The following is a 20734-nucleotide window of genomic DNA, read 5'->3' on the forward strand; positions in this document are numbered from 1 at the left end:
CTCAACAAATCTCTCCAGAATTTCAATTGTGCTCATTTTTGCATGCGGAGGTTCTCGTCACCAAATGTTATGTATGTAATAACTCGATAGACTGAATACTTCAACTAACACAGGTGCAAACCTGGCTCTGCTTTATTCGGGCCCAAAGTGATTACATTACATGATGGCTTGCCTTTTATACCTGGGCTGCACACACACGTGCATACAGCCCAATGACCTCTGACAGTGGCGCCATCTGGTGACTAGTAACCCCATGCAAACATACATGACACATTTAAGTTGGTTTTAAAATCTGAACAGCCATCTAATCTTATTGTGGTCAATTTCAATTTTTTATATAAGTTTTTGGAGGACAAGTTATTAATTATGAATACATAGTAATAGTAGTAGTAATGGGGCCTGTAACTTCTCAACCAGTATTGATGACTACTCACATCACATCACTAGAGATGGGAGAAGGTATATTGAAGAGCATTATGTGCCCAATCAAAGAGATGGCAGACTGATGAGGAGCAGAACTTACACCTGACACAGTTACAGCGGTCATACCTGAACACGTGCCTTAGGAGGCTGTGCTTCTGAAAGGAGGTCATCAGTGAGTTATGCCAGCTCATTACGGGAGATCTGCAACCTAACAGCACCATCAGGACTGCACTGCCCGTTGAGATCAAGGTTACTGTGGCATTTTCCTTTTATGCATTGGGCTCCTCTCAGGCCTCAGCTGGTGACATTTGCAGTATCTCTCAGCACGCCACACATTGCTAATTTTGGCAGATGACTGAAGCCCTTTACGCTCGCAGGATGGACTTTATAAGCTTCCCTATGACTAGGGAGGCACAAGCTGAGAGGGCTTTGGGTTTCTCCAGAATAGCAAACTTCCCCAAATTGCAGGGAGCAATAGGCTGTACGCACATCGCCATGCGAGCACCTTTTCAGGATGCAGAGGTGTTTCAGAACTGAAAGGGATTCCATTCTTTGAATGTGCAACTCGTTGTCTACCACAAGCAAATAATAATAGCAGTAAATGCAAAATTTCCAGGGAGCATCCATGATGTGCACATCTTGCGTGAGAGCACTGTCTCTGACCTGTTTAAGAGCCAGCCACAAGGTCACGATTGGATGCTGGGGGATAAAGTATATGGCCTTGCTACCTGGCTGATGACCCCCTGCGTAAGCCCCAGACAGAAGCCGAGAAGCAATACAATGAAAGCCACATTCCCACATGCCATATTGTCCAAAAGACAATTGGAGTGCTTAAGCAACACTTCAGATGCCTGGATCACTCAAGAGGCGAATTACAATACTACCCTGAACAGGTCGTTCAATTCATTGTGCTGTGCTGCATGTTACATAACTTAGCTATCAGGAGGGGACAAGAATTGCCAGATGGGACTGCCGGTCCACCTCAGGAGAGATGAGAGGCGGAAGAGGAAGACGAGGAGGAGGGCAATGACCTCGGGGAGGACAATCAGGCTGGCATTGAAACCATGCCCCTACCTCACTCTAGACCGCACGAAAGGGCCCGTAGTGGTTATGCAGCTGCAAGACTGTTGGGTCAGCAGCTCATAAATGAACGCTTCGCTTGAACTAATGTTGGTGGTTGTTACGCAGCTGCAAGTTTGTTGTGTCTGCAGCTCATAAGTGAATGGTTTGCGTTACATTGGTGACAGTTACAGTTACAGTTGATTTATGTTACGTTTAATGTTTGCCTTTCCTGGCCTGGCCTCGCCAGTGTTTGCAAACTTTGTATATGCTTAACATTTCTGCTATCTGAAATCACTGCACAACAATGTTAAGTTAAATAAGAAATGTTAATGTCATTAATAAAATTATTTTTTTAAACAAACATAACACAGCAGTTACCCCCATGTACTCCCCTCCCCCACCCCAATGGTGAAACATTTATAAATAACAATACATTTTATAAACAACAACAACAACGATTTTTATAAACACACATGCACCTCCCCCACCACCCCATCCCAACAGTAAAAAAGTTTAAAATGTTTTAATTTAAAAATGAACAACAACAGCAACGTGAACATAATTTAAACAATTCAAACACCCACTCATCCATCCACACAACATTCAACTATTTAAAAAATAAACAACAATAACCCTTCCTCCCTCTCTGCCTACCTGAGGCCACGCCTCTACTTTCCTTTTCACCCCGGGGTCTGTATCCCACCTCTTCACCTCCCCCTACCAACTCCAAATTGCTTTGCAAGAGGACACCTCAAACGTTGCTTCGGTGGGGGGGCGATGGGTGACGGCAGATCCATAGATTGGGAAGCCGATTGAGAGGAGGTTTTTGAGGAAGCATCCTCTGAGCCAGAAGCAAGAGCTTCCTCCTGACTTGCATGTGCCTCAAGCAATGCGGGTACAGCACAAGAAACTCAAAGAAACTCAAAGAATCTCAAAAATCTCTCAAATCTCTCAAATCTCTCAAATAATCTACAAACCACACTACCAGCACTACAATTTCTCCATCAGCTTTCTCCTCTCTCACTTCTTTCACTCTGTTCTGCGCATTTGCAGATGACCCCTAACCTCCTGAAACGTGGGAAAAAACAGTTGCTATGGACGCCGCCTTGCACGACTGAATAAATCACTAACGCCAATTTCACATCGCTACGGCTAACGCCCAAAATAAAATGTGGAAACTAGCGGGTTTGAAAATGGGAGGTATACTGGCGATCGTAAGAAACACTATAAACGCTAAAGCTGGAAATACTGCCCACTTTTGGGCGATCTGGAGACTAATGCAAAGTCTAGCCCATTATCTTTCACAACTTAAAAAACAAATCAACCTGTTACTTTATTATAGAAATGCACTGCAACACTCTGAAGGTGACCGATACAAACAATTCTATAACATTTAAATGGCATTACTATCACAGGTTGACTATAAATGTAACAGAGGGAAATGTATACACCGATAATCAGAAAGTTCTCAATTATCGCACCTAGAGCAGCTGGACTCGGTTTGCCACTCCAGTTAATTTGGATGTGATGGCGATTACACTACTGTGCTCTTGAGAATATGCAGCAACAAATAGTATGATGCATAGGTATAGTCAGACACATTGTGCACAAGGGCGATTGTATTATAGTCATTTCAGATCATTAGTTGGGGAAATATGAGTAAAAAGCAGATATGGGACTGTTTGTGATAAATATGTTTGAGAATGGTATGGACAGCTTTTCCTATTAAAGGCAATTCCTTATTTGAAAGTAGTCAGTTATCCTATAATGCAGGCAATTTAAGTTGTGTTTTTTTATTTGTGGAATCAACATGGAACAAACACCAGCTGGCAAAAGGAGGTTTGAATATTTAAGTCAACAAGTGCTGTGTCCAGCAATATGGATGACATACCGAAGGACCCTGCTGCTTTATTACCTGAAGTCTCTCTACACCATCTGCTGCTACAATTCCCACATACTGTTTTTAAAATGAATTTTAACATGAAGTTTGGGTTAATAGCTTGGGCTAAATTTTGTGAGGCTCCGTAAGCAAAGGATGGAGCCTCATTGATTGTGAGCGATTTGTGCCACCTTATTTCGAGGGGGCACAATTAGACAGAGCGCTCTACAGACATGTGCGAGCCTCAATCTCATTGTACAATTGCTCAGGTGAGATCCCACACTGAACCTTGTATTATTTGGACAAGTTCTCTGCCCACATCATGCACCTTGCCCATATTAAATGGGCACATCGGGATCCTGGAGCCGAGTCGGCTTCATAAAGGAAGATTACAGTTGGAGTTGTTGGTAAAAGTCTGTGTTCATTTTCATTTTTGTTTTTGCATTGCAAACTTCTTCTTCCATGCATTAACTAGTTTTGCTAGGTATTCTGGGGGTTAAGGGGGGGGAGCGCAAGCGACTGAGAGGACAGGACTCCCATCATCAAATTGAGCTCAGTTCTACGTTGCCAGCATAGCTGAGTCTGTGCCAGTGGCCAGATTAACACCAGCTGGTATACATCCTTGAGGTGTATTTGTGCAACACAGTGGCTGCAATGAGAAAAGGTCCAATCAATAAGAACAACTATGAAAGGACTGAAGGCCAGTGGTGAGCAGGTGACTCTGTATTGCCGTTTGTGACTGTTGTGCTGCAAGGGCAGCAGATGACTGGTTGTAACAAGAAGGAGAGGTCTTGCCCTGACCTGCTGTGAGTAGAGAAGAGAAGAAGGATGCAGGTTGTGGGGGGGGGGGGGCGGGGTGGGTGGGGGTGTGGTGTGTAAAGTTCAGCATGCTTGATGGGGGGGATTGGGCTTAGACTGGGGGTGGGGATCCCAAGAAACTGCCATGGAAAAGTGCGAGACAAAATAATGAAGACGGGAAGTTCAGCATATCACCCTTGCTGTCCTGGTCAAGTTGTTAAACTGAATTGAGGTCCGCAGGGTGAAGCTCATGGCTTCAGCAACTTCCTTCCAGCATTGCTGCTGGCACCTCGGTGCTATCCATGGGGAAGAGGACCCACCTCCATTCTCTCATTTGCTCCAGCAGCATCCCCATTGCCAGATCACCTTTATCTTAAAGTTTGTTGTCTTGACATTCTGCAGATGAGTGGAGAAACAGTAATGTGTTCACAGAGTGACTTCAGCCATTTATCAGTACGCACACCAAAACAGCAGCAAGGTACTTTCAGTGTGACAACAGTTATACCGCGATTGCTCTGAATTCAGAGCAGAAAAATTCAACACTGATGTTAGGGAGAATTGACATCTAAGAGGTGCATTCACCCTTTCAAATAACAAGGATGGCTGGCAGAAATCCCCCACGATTGTGCAGACTTCCTGTGATCGGTCCCAAACCCTGGGCAAACCACCAGCGAAGTACAAATAAGGCCTGGCCATTCAAATCGGCTCTGATTTACCAAATGATTGGACAGCCAGAATGACCGCATTGCCCATGGTGTCATCTAAATAGGGAATGATCTTGCACCTTAACTGCTGGTGGAGAGGCCACCTCAATCCCTAAGGTCCCTTATGGGCACACTGCAACCAACTACTATAGACACGGAACTGTCACCAATGGGAAGCACTGTACAAACAAACAGTAGGCATATGCACACATTACATGTAGAATTGAACATCCAGCTGCATCAAAGGATCATAAGCAACAACAGCACTGAAAATGTTGCAGCTGAAGTTGTAGTATGTTGGACTAGAGAGTGCTATTGTTAATGTTTTGCTGTGGCTGCCACAGCTGGGAGTTTTGACGGTTGAGTGGGAGAGTTCAAGTACTCGTGAAGACATATTAGTGGAGGGCTGGGGGAGGATACAGTTGAGACTAGTCATGCAATAGGCAGATTTTCACATTAGGGGAAGCTCGCCTCCATGAGAGCCGAACTACTCAAGCAGCCCCAAACGGGAACTCTCTTTCAGCATCTTCATGCTGTTGTTGCTTATGGTCCCCTTGAAGCAGCTGGATGCTTTCCTGCTCCAGAGCTACCTCGATGATAGCTCTTTCTAGGATGAAGTTGTGCAGCAGAATATCATGAACTTGGACACCTTAGGCAAACTGTAACACAAGGTGCATGCAGATCTGAAAAAGCACCTGAAGCTTTGCTTCAACATGTCAACAATGTGATTCCTGTGAAAAAAAACAGCCTTCATTACATCTGTTTCTAGCTGGTACCGCAGAAGTGTCAGGAGGCAGGGCTGCAGTGTATCCCTGATTACTCAGGAGCCATCCAACCACTTTACTTTGTAAGTCAAATATTGAATGCATGGTGAATGCCTTAAAATAAAAGCATCATGGCAGTTGCCTGGACAACAAGCATTGACTCGTATAATATAATGCTATGGTAACATAAGAGTTGCATATCAATAGAGTAGAATTATTTCCAATTAATGTAGATAGAGGAATCTTGCCACTCCATAAAGAATACAGTATAATTTTGTGCTTGAGATGGAAATTAAATTTGCTTGCTCAATCAAACAAGACATTAGTCATTTGTTTAATACATCTAAAAATAACTGATTGGCTTATGTTGCTGATGTTACCAGTGACCTTTTGAATGATGCTAAGGCATAAAGCTAAAGGCACTTGAGACCTTGATCGCTATTGGCAGTACCGTGCCTGTGGAGGAGTTTGTCTACATGTCATCTCTGTCACAGCCTCCCTTGTGAATTACAGCCTTTGCAGATACTGCTCTTCTGAAAAGTCGAGGAATGTGCATCTCTCTTTGGCTACAATAGTGGGTACAGAGCACCTCTGGTGCAATCTAACCTGCCTAGTGTGTCTCTATTGGTACTTTTCTTCCTCTAAAAAGAATAAGTCTGGGGATTTCCCATGGGGAAACCTATTGTACTGCCGTTGTGACCATAGATGAAAAATGGCAGTACCTATTCAAAGCAAGAGCTGAGAAACAAGAAGAAGCAGAAAAAGTCATCATATTCTTCCAATAACCTTACAGAGCTCTTTAAAGCTTCTTCCATGAGCTGCACCGCCTCTTGCAGCTCTACAAGCCCATTTTACAAGGGAGGGGGAACATGAAACAGTACTTTGCTGGCATGAACAATGGGAAATTGCAGGTAGGTCATTATTCACATGGATCTATCGTGAACTAGCAGGTGCTTCTGGCATTTTTTTATTCGTTCTGTGATTTGGGCATCGCTGGCAAGGCCAACATTTATTGTCCATCCCTAATTGCCAGTGTTGAGCCGCCTTGTTGAACCGATGCAGCACTCTGTGGTGAAGGTACTCCCACAGTGCTGTTAGGGAGGGAGTTCCAAGATTTTGACCCAGCGACGATGAACGAACGGCAATATATTTCCAAATCGGGATGGTGTGTAACTTGGAGGGGAACTTGCAGCTGATGGTGCTCCCATGTGCCTGCAGCCCTTGTCCTTCTAGTTGGTGGAGGTCGACGGTTTGGGAGGTGCTGCTGAAGAAGCCTGGGTGAGTTGCTGCAGTGCATCTTATACATGGTACATACTGTAGCCATGGTGTGCCAGTGGTGGAGGGGGTGAATGTTGAAGGTGGTGGATGGGGTGCCAATCAAGTGAGCTGCTTTGTCCTGTATAGTGTCAAGCTTCTTGAGTGTTGTTGGAGTTGCACTCATCCAGGCAAGTGGAGAATATACCATAACACTCCTGACTTGTGTCTTGTAGATGGTGGAAATGCTTTGGGGGAGTCAGGAAGTGAGACACTCGCCGCAGAATACCCAGCCTCTGGCCTGCTGTTGTTGTCATAGTATTTATGTGGTGGGTCCAGTTAAGTTTCTGGTCAATCTTGTTGGAGATGATCATTGTCTGGCACTTGTGTGGTGCGAATGTTAGTGCCCTTCTCAGCCCAAGCCTGAATGTCATCCAGGTCTTGCTGCATGCGGGAAGGTCATTGATGAAGTAGCTGAAGATGGTTGGGCCTGGAACACTGCCCTGAGGAACTCCTGCAGAGAAGTCCTGGGGCTGGGATGATTGACCAACAACCACAACCATCTTCCTTTGTGCTAGGTATGATTCCAGCCAGTGGAGAGCTTTCACCCCTGATTCCCATTGACTTCAATTTACTGGGGCTCCTTAATGCCACACTCGGTCAAATGATGCCTTGATGTCAATGGCAGTCACTCGCACCTCAACTCTGGAATTCAGCTCTTTTGTCAATGTTTGGACCAAGGCTGTAATGAGGTCTAGAGCCGAGTGGTCCTGGCTGAATATCAGTGAGCAGGTTATTGGTGAGTAAGTGCCACTTGATGACATTGTCGACAACTCCTTCCATAATTTTGCTGATGATTGAGAGTAGATTGATGGAGCGGTAATTGGCAGGATTGGAATTGTCCTGTTTTTTGTGGACAGGACATACCTGGGCAGTTTTCCACATTGTCGGGTAGCATTGCTATCAGGAACTTAGACAGAATGAAATGGGCCAAAATCTGTTGTCATGGATCTTTATCTTATTGAATATAATTGCTTGGGTTGACTCACCTACACTCATTTCCCAATGCTTAATTAAGTTTCTGTTCAAGCACCTCTTCCCATGCTCCGTTCACCCTAAACAAAATTTAGCCAGGTACTTTCAGCTTTGAGAAAATATATGATCAAAACCACAACTGAGTATGTATTGTGTTTTACATATACACAGTTAGATATTCTGGGATTTTTCAAAAAAGCTAATTTGAACTCTGTTCAGCTCAAAGTAGCTTTGTTCAAACACTGAGAAATCACATAAGTCATTTTCTTCTCCTCCCCTGGAATTTAGAGCCTGTTTTCCTTATCTAGGTAACCAACAGTTATATGTTGTGAGACACTTAACAGAATGGAATGGTTCTTGTTTTGCCTTACACCTTGGATAAAATCTATCAAATTGTGCCATTATCTAAGAGATGAAAATTGGTCCTTCCGATATACCAATATGCTTTTCTACAAGGATCGAAACAAAACATTGGGAAGGTGTTTTCACTGAATTGCTAACCTGACTTTAGAAATAGAAAGAGATTGTTTTATTGGCTTATTTTGTACAGGCCAAGGAACAAACCTCCTGAGTGTTTGGGATGGTAAAAAATCTCTAGGCCTACCATTATTTCAAATCAATTGAAAAATCAAATCAGTCCAATATCCCGCTTAACGTATATTGGATCTGATTGTTTTAAAAGATTAATTTTGCTGATGCAGAACATTTTTTCCAGGAAACCTGACAGCAGACAAATAAGGGCTCAGACTAACATCAACAGATCTTCAATTGTGGCCATCCTTTATGGAATATAAAATGTCATGTATTGCCTGAAACCCTGTGCGGAGAGTTGGTTATTTTAATGGGAGACTTTGTATAGTACATTATTGATGGTTTGAATATCAGACTATAAAGATAGAGAAAAAGAAGCTTTTACTTTCAATGATGGTGAAAGCAACTGAGAATCCACGGGGCCCGAAATTCACCATCCCCAAAGGGACGGCTACAGCGGAGTTTGGGTGATCGATCAAAAAAAATCGATCGGCCGCCGCGGTTGGGCACTTTTCTCTCCCGAGCCATATTCAGCTCGGGGAGGATTTCAGCGGTGTTCACTTCCACCGGAAACGGTGCGGTAAAGCCGCAGTAAAAGAAGGTTTCCAGCGGTGAGCTCAGCAGCGTGCTGAAAGGGCGCTGGAAAGGGACTAACGCAGCGAAATTCACCGAGGAAAAGGTAGGACTTTTCCCGGCAGTGCCCCAGCGAGGTTTTCGATGCAGTGCTCGAACATGATACTGCTGGGGCCCTTTGGTCGGTAAAAAGTTTTATTACTTATTATTGTTTTTATTTCATTTTCCAGCATGCATCCGTAGTATTTATCTTTTGACATAGTTTTATTAATTTTTAGTGTTATTATTTCATTTTCCAGCATCCACAGTATTTATCTTTTCACATAATTTTAATAATTGTTTTGGCTCCATTAAACCTGCTGAGTGCTGCTCAGAGGTTTGCACATACCCCTGTACTTAGGTTCAACTTTCAGGTCTGACTCTTTAGTGGAGTCCTGTGTGTCATGCATTCAACTGTCATTGTAATCCATGTATAAACTGACCTAAGTCGTACACCGTGAGTACACCGACCACTAGGTGGGGAACTTGTGGGAGACACTCCTAACCTGGACTTTCAGGTATAAAAGGGGAAACTCCACCTACCTTCATCGCTTCAGTGCTGGCAAATAAAGGATACTGGTCACAGAGTGACCTTCTCTCTAGTATGGGCCTCGTGTGCATTTGTACTGTATAGTAAGGACATATTATTGGCAACGAGAAACTGGGATTTAAACCACGCGAGCATGGCCACTAGCAGCACAGGCAAGAGGTACTGTGTTGGTGATGATTGGGACGATTTTATTGAGAGACTACAGCAAAGTTTTGTCACTAAGGAATGGCTGGGACAGGATTCGGCCAACAAACGCAGGGCTCATCTCCTGACGGTTTGTGGATCCAGGACGTACTCCCTGATGAAGGACCTTCTAGCACCAGAGAAGCCGGCGGACAAGACTTTTGAAGAGCTCAGTAAGTTGAGCGGGGAACACTTTAAACCGGCGAGCAGCATGCACATGGCGAGACACCGGTTTTACACGCACCGGCGGCGAGAAGGGCAAAGCGTTCCAGACTTTGTGGCAGACCTCCGGTGACTGGCAAGCCTATGTAAGTTCCCAGATGCATGCAGAGCGGAGATGCTGCGAGACTTTTTTTTATTGAGGTATCGAGCACGCTGGGGTTTTCAGGAAACTGATTGAGACCAAAGACTTGACCCTGGAAACGGCAGCTTTGATGGCCCAGACATTTATCTCAGGTAGGAAGAGACCAGAATGATGTTTGACAAAAATCTTGGTTTAAATGCAGCAAATGGACAGGGAATCAACAATGTTAATGCAGCACACAGTTCTCCAGGCAGACAGGGGCAATCGGACATGCCCGAGCATGTAGTCAAACCCAAAGGGGGAATTCAACAGAGACAATGGCTAGCTGAACGGTGATTCATGCCATCGCAAGGGACAATGCGGCCAGTAATGGGGCCATCAACACCTGTCAATGGTGCATTTAAGGACAGTTACAGAGACAGTCAGAGATGATTGACTGGTAATGCACCTTTTGTTGCCAACAACGGCTCATTTTGGAGGTGTGGAGTCAAACACACAGCCAGAGCTTGCAGGTATCAGCAATATAACTGCAGAAATTGCAACGTCAGTGGTCATTTGGCACGTATTTGCAGGAAGCCTGCAGCCAGGTTGATATACGAGGAGGACGGGCCCGATTAAAGCCCGACGAGGCAAAATGGACACTGGGGGAAATCGCTGGAAGCTGAAGTTCAGCGAGTTCATGTGGAGCACGTATACAGTTCATACACCAGGACGCCACCGATAATGATGAAAGTGCTCCTCAATGGCATCCCGGTATCAATGGAGCTAGACACAGGGGCCAGCCAGTCCCTGATGAGTATCAAACAGTTCGACAAGTTGTGGGCGTCCAAGGCCAGGAGGCCAAAATTATTGCCGATTGACGCACAGCTACGGACATATACAAAGCAGATCATTCCAGTGCTAGGCAGCGCCACGGTAGTCGTGACCCACAAAGATTCGGACAACAGGTTGCCACTCTGGATTGTCTCGGGGGACGATCCCGCACTACTGGGAAAGAGTTGGCTTGCTGTCATGAACTGGAACTGGGGCGATGTCAATGCAATTTCTTCTGTGGAGCGAATATCATGCTCACAGGTCCTGGACAAATTTGACTCACTATTTCAACGCAGCATTGACACTTTCATGGGGACCAAGGTAGTGATTCACATAAACCCGGACTCCAGACCAGTACACCACAGGGCCAGAGCGGTGCCGAATATGATGCAGGAAAAGATAAAGGTGAATTGGACCGCCTGCTGAGGGAAGGCATCATCTCGCCAGTCAAATTCAGTGACTGGGCGAGCCCGATCATGCCGGTGCTCAAGGTTGATGGGTCGGTCAGGATATGTGGTGATTACAAGGCCACCATCAATCGGGTGTCACTCCAAGACCAGTACCCGCTACCGAGAGCGGAGGACCTCTTTGCAACGCTATCCGGTGGCAAACTTTTTTCAAAATTGGACCTGACCTCAGCTTACATGACCCAGGAGCTGGCAAGTGAGTCAAAGAAGCTGACCACCATCACGACACACAAGGGGTTGTTTGAGTACAACAATGTCCGTTTGAGATTCGCTCGGCCGGTGCAAACTTTCAATGAAACATGGAAAGTCTCCTCAAGTCGATTCCAACGACGGTGGTTTTTCAAGACAACTTCCTCATCATGGGTTGCGATACTGAAGAACACCTCCACAACCTGTTGGAGGTGCTACGCAGACTGGACCGGGTAGGTCTGTGACTGAAAAAGGCGAAATGCATATTCCTAGCTCCAGAGGTGGAATTCCTGGGGATGAGGGTAGCAGCAGACGGGATCAGACCTACTGCGTCCAAAACGGAAGTGATCCAGAGAGCACCCAGACCCCGTAAAACGACGGAGCTGCGTTCGTTCCTGGGGCTCCTGAACTATTTTGGTAACTTTCTTCCCAAATTGAGCACGCTGCTAGAGCCGCTACATATGCTCCGATGCAAAGATCGCAAATGGGTCTGGGGGGATGGCCAGGAAAGGGCTTTTGATAGAGCACGCAATTTGTTATGCTCCAACAATCTGTTAATGCTATACGACCCATGTAAGACACTTGTTTTAACGTGCGATGCGTCGTCCTATGGGGTCGGGTGTGTGTTGCAGCATGTCAATGCCAAGGGTCAGTTACAGGCGGTAGCTTATGCCTCCAGAAGTCTGTCCCAGGCAGAAAGGGGCTACGGGATGGTAGAAAAGAAACCGCTTGCATGTGTATATGCAGTAAAAAAAATGCACCAGTACCTGTTTGGCAGGAAATTTGAGCTGGAGACAGATCACAAACCCCTTACGTCCCTTTTGGCCGACAACAAGGCCAAAAATGCAAATGCGTCGGCCCGCATACAGAGGTGGGCACTCACGTTAGCTACCTATGACTATACAATTCGGCACAGACCAAGCACTGAAAACTGCACCGATGCTCTCAGCAGGTTCCCACTAGCCACCACCGAGGGGGCAACCGAGCATGCTGCTGAGATGGTCATGGCTGTTGAAGCTTTCAAAAGCGCAGGCTCACCCGTGACAGCCTGTCAGATCAAAGTCTGGACAAATAGAGACCCCCTACTGTCTTTAGTCAAGAAATGTGTCCTGAATGGGGACTGGGCAGCCACCTCTAAGGGGCATGCCCTGAGGAATTTAAACCATTTCACAGGCGCAAGGATGAACTCTCGATTCAGGCCGATTGCCTACTATGGGGAAACCGAGTAGTCATGCCCCAGATGGGCAGAGAGGCGTTAATCCGAGAACTCCACAATGAGCACCCCGGCATTATCATGATGAAGGCAATTGCCAGGTCACACGTTTGGTGGCTAAGGATAGATGCAGACCTGGAACTTTGTGTTCGCAGGTGCAACATGTGTGCTCAGCTGGGCAATGCGCCCAGGGAAGCCCCCTTTAGACCCTGGTCCTGGCCCGCCAAGCCATGGTCATGCATCCATGTGGACTACGCAGGTCCTTTCATGGGAAAAATGATTTTGGTTGCAGTAGACGCCTTTTCCAAATGGATCGAGTGTGACATTCTCAATTCAAGCACATCCTCTGCCACGGTAGAAAGTCTACGGGCAATGTTCGCCGCCCATGGTCTACCGGACGTCTTGGTCAGCGACAATGGCCCGTGCTTTACAAGCCTTGAGTTCCAGGACATCATGGCAGGAAATGGTATCAACCATGTCAGAACAGCACCATTCAAGCCGGCCTCAAACGAGCAGTGCAGATAATCAAACAGGGAATGCTCAGAATCCAAGGGGGTTCCCTACAAAGCCGCTTATCACGCCTCCTGTTGACCAATAGATCTCAACCATACTCGCTCACAGGGGTTCCACCGGCAGAGCTGCTAATGAAAAGGACGCTAAAAACCAGGTTATCCATCATACACCCCACCATGAAAGAAATTGTCGAGAGCAGGCGCCGGTCACAATGTGACTACCATGACGGGAATGCGAAGGCGCGATGTATTGATGTCAATGACCCTGTCTTTGTCCTCAACTACGCTGTAGGGCCCAAATGGCTCGTAAGCACTGTGATTGCCAAAGAGGGGAATAGGATTCTGGTAGTTAAACTTACCAATGGACAAATCTGCCACAAACACGTGGATCAAACAAAAAGGAGCTTCAGCAACCCCATAGAAGAAGCAGAGGAAGAACAAGATATAGAATTCACTCCACCACAGGTGACCAAACATCGGAACCAAAGGGAGGAGAGCCCAGTCACTGTGGGCAGTCCGGATAGGCCTAAGGCACTGCAAACAGCAGACACTCAGGCCAGCGCCCAACAACCGGAGCCCCAACTCAGGCGCTCTAGAAGGGAGCGTAAACCACCAGAGAGACTTAACCTGTGATCCCAATAAGACTTTGGGGGGGAAGTGATGTCATGTATTCAACTGTCATTGTAATCCATATATAATCTGACCTAAGTTGTGCACCGTGAGAACACTGACCGCTATGTGGTGAACTTGTGGGAGACACTCCTAACCTGGACTTTCAGGTATAAAAGGGGAAGCTCCACCCACCTTCATCACTTCAGTGCTGGCAAATAAAGGTTATTGGTCACAGAGTGACCTTCTCTCTAGTATGGGCCTCGTGTGCATTTGTACTGTATAGTAAGGACATATTACTGTGGACTGCAAAGACCTGCTTGGCAGTGTGTACCCCACGGATGGAAGGAGTGTCGGGAGGGCGACACCTGGTATACCTGGTCAGATGGAGGGTGGCACACAGGAGAATGCGTCGCCATCAGCACTGTGCAGACAGGCAGCGGGCAAAGGAGGTAGCAGCCATGATTCATTCATTCTGCGCCAGACCAACATGCCCACCGTCTTCACCGGCCTGAATCAGGATTGTGGTTGGCTGCTTGGAGATAAGGGATATCCCTTGTCCACTTGACTGCTCACTCCCCTGCGGAACCCCAGGATAGCACCAGAGCATATGTACAATGATTCCGGTGCCTGGACTGTCCTCATGGCACCTTGCAGTACTCTCTTCAATGGGTCTCCATGATCGTCATGGTCTGCTGCTTGCTGCACATCCTGGCTATCATGATGGGACAGCCATTAGAGGTCAAGCCAGCAGTACCACCTGAGGAGGAGGAGGAAGAGGAGGAGGAAGAGGAGGCGCAGGGGGAGGAGGAGGAGGAGGAGGACGATCCCCGTCGCCCCAAAGCTAGGAGTGTTGACCCCTCGCCACTCTGGAAGGGCTGGGTACAGACTGCCCGGCACCCTCCTGGGAGGGTGTGTCCTCACATATATGGAGGTGCCTGACACCTCCCCTGCAATCTCCCTCCATGCATTATGTACTGCCTGTCTACCAGGTCTCCCCATGTCAGGAAACAGTATTCTGCTTCTGTCCTCCACACCGTTCATCGGTGTCTCCAGCTCCATGTCAGTGAACCTGTTGGCTCTTCTTGCACCAGCTATCCTTCCAGACTCCTTTCAACCTCCTTCCCCCCCCTCAGGGCCTTGCTGCAAACCCTGGCCTTTAAAAAGGTCAGGGCACAATTGGCTCATTAAAACCCCTTCTCTGCATGCTGAATTTCTCAGTGGTGATTACGCTCAAATTAAGACAGCCACACCGCTGAAAATCCCACTCTGGAAGGGTTCATTAGTGCTGGAACCCATTTGTTCACTTTTGGAGCTGAGTATGGGGTGGCCCAGCCACTCAAAAATTTCAATGCTAATGGCCACAAAAAGTTGTGGGGTGCACCAGCTTTCCAGCGGTACTGAATTTCGGGCCCAAGGTATCTACAGCCAGAATTGTCTTTGGAAAATAATCCTCTATTATCTTAGTTTTGTTTAATCTGTTCTCTTAAAATTAAATTTTTTGTTCATTTCAAAATCTTTAAGCTATGCTTTACAGGGAGACTAACATATTGCAGAAGTGTTGAGCCAACCTCTTATTTTTTGTTGTTGATAAATATACAATGCAACTTGAAATTTGCATTGAAACATGGCATTAAGGTGTCAAACATAATGTAAATTATGCAGCTTCCCTCCTTTCTGTAACAATCAGGTACATTCTACAACATTTAATAAAGCACACTAGGAAAGCGCAGCTCAAGAGATTAACCACGGTTAGCTTCCTGCAGTCATCAACCCCTTTCCCCCATCCATTTTACTCCACTCCTTCAGGAGAGAGCACGGACAGTAATTTTTGGGAAGATTGTTTATTATGGGGAGCATCACAGTCAAGTCGAAAGTTAACAGTTGATTCATTCTCAATCATAGCTATTGAGTTATTTAGTTAATGAAAATAAAAATCATAATATGCCACTAGCCACCAAGCATTTCTATTCTGTGATAATGTAAGATCAGCAGGGAGAGAAATTGGCCTCCTTTGCGCCTCCCGTTAGTACCTCCGGTGGTGCGGTAACGGGACACTAAGGGGTTACCGACCGGGCGCGGCAAAATCACCAACGTCCACGACTTTTCTGGTGGATTTGCGCTGGCGCTAAAACTCACCACCTCGATCATTTGCGTCCTGGAGATCGTGACATCATCCTGTGTGCAGCGCGCCGTTATCGCCTCAGATGTAAAATTCACTTCCACCCCTTGCAGCATCGCTGGGCGTCAACATCGGCAGCTGCAGGAGGCATTGTCACCTCTGCTGTCCGCTTGGGGAATGCAAAGTGAAGGCAGTGGTGGTCAGGTAGGCCAAAATTTAATTCTCTCCCAGAGTGCTTGAGGCTGTTATGCACGTAGCGCAGCTGCCGTCGATGAACATACACAGCCTTAGGATTCAATCAACGCAGTATTGGCCCTTCCCTTTAAGAGAGGGAAGGAGCCTGTACAACTGGCAGTGCTGCATGGAACATTGTGCAGCGCTCTGCCACTACCGCCTCTCTCACTCCCTTTAATGCTCTAAGGGAAGTGGTAGCATTTGATTTAACGCTTCATTTCCCTCTTGGAGAGCGAAAGTGGAAGTTCGGCAGAATCAAATGTTTAGCTCCCGGCAAAAGTTATCATCCCAAATGGGGCACTACATAATTTCTAGCCCTTAAAGTCTTATGCAGCTGGGGCTTTTTCTATGCTATCACATTTGTAATAGTCAGTATAATGTATTTGCATCATGGGTTCTTTGCTTAAGAATTCATAGCAACACATTGCTGTTGAGAACTAGTTGGTTTATTAACAAAGGTTTCACAATCACACTACACATTATCAGTTCATCCACTAGGCATACCTTATCATGGATGACCTAGAGCAACTGACTGGGGTTTTTATTGAGTCTTGTGAACATCACATGTCTGGCTAAGCCATTCACGATGCAGCAGCTCTACAAACTTGTGAGCCTACTCTCAGGTGCATACATTACAGTTAGTAGTACAAGTTTTGCTTCACTATTAGTTTTCACTTTTGCAAGATCACACCCAAACTTTAATTAACCGATGCCGGCCGATAGATAGCATTTTCAGATAGAATGAGCAAAAGAAAAATACTGTGAATGCTTGAGATCTAAAATAAAAACAGAAAATGCTGGAAAACACTCAGCAGATATAAGACTACAGCATTTTTTTGGCTCATTTTTCTGCTAATAAATGTGCTTGTAAACTTCTCCAAGATGGCTGAAACACGGCTTGACCATTTTTTAATGACCCAAAATATTATGCGAAGTCAAAAGACTTTCTCATGAGTTTAACCACCTCAGCTGCAAAACACTTGTCTGGAAACTGTGGAAAAAGACTGTCCAGGTGATAAGAGAATGAAAGACCTATTCATTGTGAGAGATTGTCCTTTGTTTCAATGCTGGAAGTATATTGCGTACACCGTGGATAGGCATCCAGAAAAACAGTATAAAATGTCTGTAACACTTGAGATAGGTTGTTGCAGTCAATAGATTGGTAACCTCGTCAGTTACTAAGGGATTCAAGGAGTTAATTTCTGATCGCTGACCATGGCTGGAATTAACCCTGTGTGAGTGTCTTTGCTTTGTATTAATCACTTAGTTAACAGGCAGTTTTAATTGATATCAGGTATGTTAATGGGATAGGTTGGTGTGGGCTGAGTGTGCATTTCATGCTGTCGTAAATTGCTTGTATTTCTGTTGATTATTCGAAGTAAAGATAATCCCTTGGAGAGGGGTGGTGAAGAAACATCCTGTGTCTGTGTTGTTCTGTCTCACAAGTTCGAACTCTGTAAAGTGTAGTGTCAAGACAAGATCTTACATGATAAAACCCGTTTTATTAAGATAAGTCTTGACTCTGTTTAGTGGAAAGAAGAAGGCAAATCTTACAGGCTAAAACCTGTTCTTATAAAAGATAAGTCTTACACAGGTCAGTCAGCATGCTGTATTCCAGCATGTTCTGTAAATGTGAAGAAAAATGTTTTGTATGCATTAAAGAGAAAATAGGATTTGCCATGTGTGTAGAGTGCAAACTGCTCCAGTGCTGCTTAGCAAAAAAGTAACATGACAGAAAGCCTCACTTGTGTAGTTATTAAAATGTTGCATAAATTTCAAATAGAAATGGGGGGAGCATGAGAGCAAAATGCTTGCGGGTACTATGACGACTACTATGTAAGGCGATGTCATCTCCAGGATGCCTGTCTTATGTTGTGCAAAAAATACCCATGAGAACATTGGGTATCACAGCCAGATGAAGGGAAACGACCATGATGGAAACTATCTTGATGCAAACTGAAGTGTGACAAGTTGAGTTTTGAGTTTTGAATCATTTCAGTCTCCCCTTACATAATTACCTGATAGGAACCAGCAAGAAGGCAAGTTGTTAAAATGCCAATTTGCTTTCTTTAATGTGAGTACAGGAAATTGTTGACCCAGCGATTTTCAATCTAATCAAAGAATATGCAAATATCTTTAGGATGCCGGTAAAATTAACACTAACGCATGTATTAAACTCTAATGGTCACAAACAAGACACAATGGGGCTGGTTTTCATCTACAATAGTAAGAATTGTCAGTTCAAAATGATTCAGAACAGATGCTAATTGCAACAGAATGGTAATGTGCTAACAGCAGTCACATTTTGTGGGTTAACTGATTCACATAATTATTCCTACATCCAGGTGCAGATTCAGATTGGTGTAAAAAGTGCAGTAGTGGTGTGAGCCAAAAGTTGTTACTGAAATTTAATGGGGGAGGGACAAATAAAGGGAAATGTTGTCACCATAGTCATTACCAGATAGCTGTGACAATACTATCAAAAATGGCTGATCTTGTCAAGATGTTAATCAGGATGATCACCCTGGCATGTCATCTTTCACACAGTACCACATAAAGCATGGCATGCTGTGATTGGTGTGCTGCATAAAAGTAAGTCAGGTCTTCACATATATCTATGAAACTATGCTTGCTGTCATCTCCTACCTTGAGAGTTGAAGCCTCCATGTGGAATAATCATCAGCCAAAACGATGTAGATGCAGGTATATAAGTGCCGGCCAGTGAACTTCTCATGACCGACGTGCTTCCCTACATTGGTCCTCTTCTTGTTCTAAAAACTTCAAACAGTGATGCCAGCAATAGTATTGGGGGCAAAAACCATCAAATGGTACAGAGGCTCATGAGATCCTAAATGCCAACCAGAAGAAAAACAGTGCAGAAATGATCTTAAAGTTGTTGAATGAATGATCTTACTAGACCCTTTAAACCTGCTTCTTAATACAGCACACTTGGTGCCCATTGTATACATCACTCCAGCACTATTGTCCCCATTAATTTAAGAATATGACAGAAATAGAGACAGAGTGTGGATCTGAGCGGGAGCAGCTGAGACAACGGCAGCAGCAAAAGGCAGAGGTGGAGAAGGCCCAGGACAGAGTGCGGGAGCACCAGCAGTGGAGGCAGCATAGCAGCACAAAGGGAGCTGAGCGGCGATTCAAAAAAACACAAGAAGTGACGTCACAGGATAGCTGGTAAATGATTGGTTGGTAAAGGTCACACTGTTTTTTCTCTTCACGTTAGGGGCTGGGGTTAAATAGTTGGTTAGCAATAAAGCAGAAGCTTGGAGATTAGGAACTGTTAATAATATATTAAATTAGTAACTGTTAATACTAAATTATATTAATAACTTGAATTAGATACGTCATAGTCTTAAGTTTCTGTAAAGTTAGTTAATAGTCGAATAAATAAAGTCATGGCAGGGCAGCTCAGTCCAAGGAATGCACATGTGCCATGTGGGAAATCCAGTATGCTTCCCGTGTCCTGGACAACCACGTGAGAGGCCATTTGTTACTTCGAAAATTTACATCCCGTTCAGGAGCTAATTTTTCACAATCCCATTTTCTCATTCTCCTCACACCCTTTAACATTCTGCTTGAAGTAATTATCCAGTAGTTTTATGAATGCTATAAACAATCACCCTTTGCATAAAAAGGTTTACTCTAATTTCCACCATTATTTATTTAGTGCTTATTTTGTGATGACAGTATGTTGTTTTCTAATTATCTACCAAGGGCAGTTATCTATCTATAGTTATATTTTTATCATTTTCAACACTTCTATAAAATATCCTCTCAGTTGTCTTAAGTAGAAATGTACATCCCTCCTTCCAATCTCACCCCCTGCCGTGTTGTCACTATTCCCTCTGACCTCCCCCTCTCTGACCCCGAATGATCAGTCCTCAGCAAAGGCCTCCGCTTCATCCCCTTAAGCCCCCACCTCAATGAATTTCAAGCTCGGCATGATGCTGAGCTCGTCTTCTATTGTCTTTGCCTCCGCCATTTCTGCCACCTCCAACATGATTCCACCACCAAATTAATCATTCCCTCCCCTCCCCTTGCAGCATTCCCGAAGGGACTGTTCCCTCTGTGACATCTGGTCCATTCTTCAATCACCCCCAACACCTCTTTCCTTTCCCAAGGCACCTTCCCGTGCAAGCACAGGAGATGCAACTCTTACACTTTTACCTCCTCCCTTCCCACTGTTCAGGGCCCCAAACACTCCTTCCAAGTTAAACAGTGATTTATTTGTACTTCTTACAATTTAGTATACTGTATTCGCTGCTCACAATGCGGTCTTCTCTACATTGGTGAGACCAAACGCAGATTGAGTGATCACTTTGCAGAACACCTCCGATCTGTCCACAAGCTTGCCCCAGAGCTGCTGTTCACCTGTCATTTTAATTCTCTGCCCCAATCCTACGCTGCCTCCTACAGTGTTCTAATGAAGCTCAATGGAAACTCAAGGAACAGCAGCTC

This window comes from Pristiophorus japonicus, chromosome 4 (genome assembly GCF_044704955.1).
Source record: "Pristiophorus japonicus isolate sPriJap1 chromosome 4, sPriJap1.hap1, whole genome shotgun sequence".
NCBI classification, from domain to species: Eukaryota; Metazoa; Chordata; class Chondrichthyes; family Pristiophoridae; genus Pristiophorus; species Pristiophorus japonicus.